Here is a 3,774-nt window from a genome sequence, read left to right on the forward strand (position 1 = left end):
TAGGTCAATGGAACAGGATAGAAAGCCCAGAGATAAACCCACACACATATGGTCACCTTATCTTTGATAAAGGAGGCAAGAATATACAGTGGAGAAAAGACAGCCTCTTCAATAAGTGGTGCTGGGAAAAGTGGACACGTACATGTAAAAGTATGAGATTAGAACACTCCCTAACACTATACACAAAAATAAGCTCAAAATGGATTAAAGACCTAAATGTAAGGCCAGAAACTATCAAACTCTTAGTGGAAAACATAGGCAGAACATTCTATGACATAAATCACAGCAAGATCCTTTATGAGCAGTCTCTTGGAGCTGAGAGTGGCCCCTGCTTGATGGCTTGCAAGAAAACAGGGACCTCAGTCTTACATATGCAAGGCATTGAATTTTGTCAACAATCTGAGTAAGCTTGCAAGAAGACCCTGAGCTCCAGATGAGAACTGCAGCCCTGGGCAATAACTTCATTTTAACCTTGTGAGCCCTGAGCAGAGGGTCCAACTAAGCTATACCAGACTCCTGACCCACAGGACCTGTGAGTTAATAAATGGCTGTAATTAATATTTTAAGCCACTATGTTTGTGTTATTTTGTTGTGTAGCAAAAGTACATATGTGATCTCCTAGGATAAGCCTGAGGGTTTTGGCACTCAAGAGTTTGGGGGGAGGGGCTCTATAAAGCAAGGGGCTACAAAAAGCAACTTATTTGAATATTTTGCCGATGGACTGGCTCTCTGCTCAAGAAAGGGAAGGTAACTCTTCATTTCCTCCCCCTATACTCCATCCCATGAACAACAGGACCTTCTTCTTCTAAAACCTAAGGCTCAGATCGGTTATATTATTTTTATGGTTCAGTTTTCCAAAAGTTAAGTAGATTTCTACAGTCTGGCCTGAGAACTTAACTATTATGTATAACGTTGTTTCTATGGGAAAATGCATTCTGAGTTCCCAAGAACTTAAAAGCAAGCCTTTGAAGCAAAACCCATTCATTCTGAAAACAGACTGTACTCATTTTAATAGAATATAAAGCCTTAAGCTAAAAGAAGATATCTATATCTATATCTATCTGTAGAGTTCCAGGTACCTGAGAGCTGGTATTTGGGAGGGTGAAAGGACCAGTTTCTTAGCAAAGTCATATATATCATAGCATATCATGGATCTAGATCCTAGTTGCCTGTGTTTAAACCCTGTCTCTGTCACTTGTTAGTTGTGTGACCTTGGGGCAAGTTGCTTAACCTCTGGTTTCCATGTATAAAATGTGATAATAGTATCAATCTCATAGGATTGCTGCACAAATAAAAGAGCAGATATATGTAAAGCTCTTAAACTAATACTTGGCGTACTACATAAGCGTTAGTTATTACTGTTATAAATCCTCAGAAACTTTTTTATAGTCTCTTTTGCCCCTCAGCTTCCTTAGCCTTACCAGCTAATGTAATTCAGTTAATCTCTAAAACTTTAGCTATTTTAGCATCCAGGCATTTACAGTGTTGGAATATAAGGGCCATCCTTATACCATACCAGCCAAAGTTTCTCTAGTCTAAGGCCAAATCCTATCTAACTCAATAGAAGCTCAACATTTTTTGTGTGGTCACCGAGGAAGAACAATTCTTGTATGTTTGTTTGTTTTAAGTAGAAGAGCGTAAAGATGAGGAGAGTGAACCTGGAGGTGAGTTTTAAAATCTCAGTCTCGAGGGTATGCCTAGAATCTAAGTTCAAAGTGTGAAGGTGATCTGATTGGGAAGCCTGAGATCTGAGTGAGGTTATTATGACTAAACTTAGAATTTTGCTTTTCAATCTTTGGTCAAAGCTTTTGAACCTAAAATTCAAATTGCATGGCCTATTTGACTCATACTGCAGCATTCTGGCATATCAAAAACAAATAGCCATCCTTGGCACAGAAGCGTCCAGTTTTAAGAATAGCAAAAGATAACTTAGGCTTATTAAGAAGCCAAAAAAGGCATTGAGGCAGCACATAGCTATTTATTTATTTATTTATTTATTTTTGGCTGTATTGGGTCTTCATTGTTGCATGCGGCCTTTCTCTAGTTGCTGAGAGTTGGGGCCACTTTTTGTTGCGGTGCGTGTGCTTCTCATTGCGGTGGCTTCTCTTGCTGTGGAGCATGGGCTCTAGGTGCATGGGCTTCAGTAGTTGTGGCATGCAAGCTCAGTAGTTGTGGCTCACAGGCTCTAGAGCACAGGCTCAGTAGTTGTGGTGCATGGGCTTAGTTGCTCTGTGGCATGTGGGATCTTCCCAAACCAGGGATTGACCCTGTGTCCCCTGCATTGGCAGGCGGATTCTTAACCACTGCGCCACCAGGGAAGTCCAGCACATAGCTCTTTCTTTAAACATTTTTATGAGGTAAATACAAATAAATCAGAAACATGTTTTGGATTTCCTTGAAATTACATAGAGTGTAACAGGCAGAGAGAGTCAGTTCACATTTGCATAGATTGAGGTGTTTGTTTAGAGATGATCAATAATGCCATTTATTAGTCTACTTGGCAAAGAGCAAGAGGCTGGCACAGAATTCATGAAGGGGAACTCTAGTATATCCCAGTACAATGTGTATATATCTTTTGGCTAAGGACCTATTCACTCCTGCCTCCCTCATCCTCTTCTAGTGTTGGCTAAGGCTTTGGGAATATCTGTGAGAGCAAATTTTGAGGGTGTGAAGGAAGATAGAAAATTAAACTCATTCAGTCACTCCTCTTATAGCTCCAGTACAATGACCTGAGGAGAGTAGACAGGCCTCTGTGTGTAAGAATTGCAGGATATAGGGAAAAGATCATGAAACCTGGATTCTAGTCTTGACTACCATTCAGCTTAACCTCATTTTTTTCATGTGTAAAATGAGAATACCAATCTCTGCTCTGAAAAACTCAGAGGGTTGTTGTGAAGATCAAGCGAGATCATGGGTAAGAAGGTGCTTTGTAAACTATAAAGCACTGTGCAAACCCTAACACTTTCCTTCCTCTGTGCACTATCTCAGGCCTTTATCACAGTACTTGGCACTATACAAAATCAAGTCTTTACTGGCCTATCTCACCTACCAGATTGTGAAGTCATTGAAAGCATGGAACCTATCTGTTTTGTTCACTGCTGTACTCCTGTACCTACCCCAGAGCCTGACACAGAGTAGGTATTCAATAAATATTAGATAAGTTAATCATAGGAAATTTATAGTAAAAAGGCACAATTTGCTTCTGTGGCCCTCAATTTTTTTTTCTGGACTTCTCTCATCCCCAGTTCCCTCTTTGTTTCAGAGCCCTAATGTCTCACACTTTCCCATTAAAAAATGTTCTGGGGAAAAGAACCAATAACTTCACTTACAAGATGCGAATGGTGGACACTACTTACTGGGATATTCTCTGCTCCTCTTTCTCTTGGGAAATTAACATTCTAATAGGAATGAAAACCTCAGGGTAAAGTAACAATTTCTAATGGTTGGAATTTCAGGGATCAGTAGCTTGTGGGCAATGCATGATTTAATGCATGAATATCAGAGCCAGGTTTAGGATAAGGTATGGCACTTGCCTTGGATGCAAAATTTAAGAAAGCATCAAAAACTCAGTAATAAAGATAAATAATATTTTAATGTATTTGTTTATTTTTTTACAGCTTTATTTTAAATTTAAAATTTAAAGTGCACAATAAAATGGTTTTTAGTATATTTACAGAGTTGTGCAACCACCACCATAATATATTTTTACGACATTTTCATCACCCCAAAAAGAAACCTTGTACCCATTAGGAGTCAGTCCCCACTTCCCTCAAC

The sequence above is a fragment of the Physeter macrocephalus genome, chromosome 21, assembly GCF_002837175.3.
Source record: "Physeter macrocephalus isolate SW-GA chromosome 21, ASM283717v5, whole genome shotgun sequence".
Classification (NCBI taxonomy): Eukaryota; Metazoa; Chordata; class Mammalia; order Artiodactyla; family Physeteridae; genus Physeter; species Physeter macrocephalus.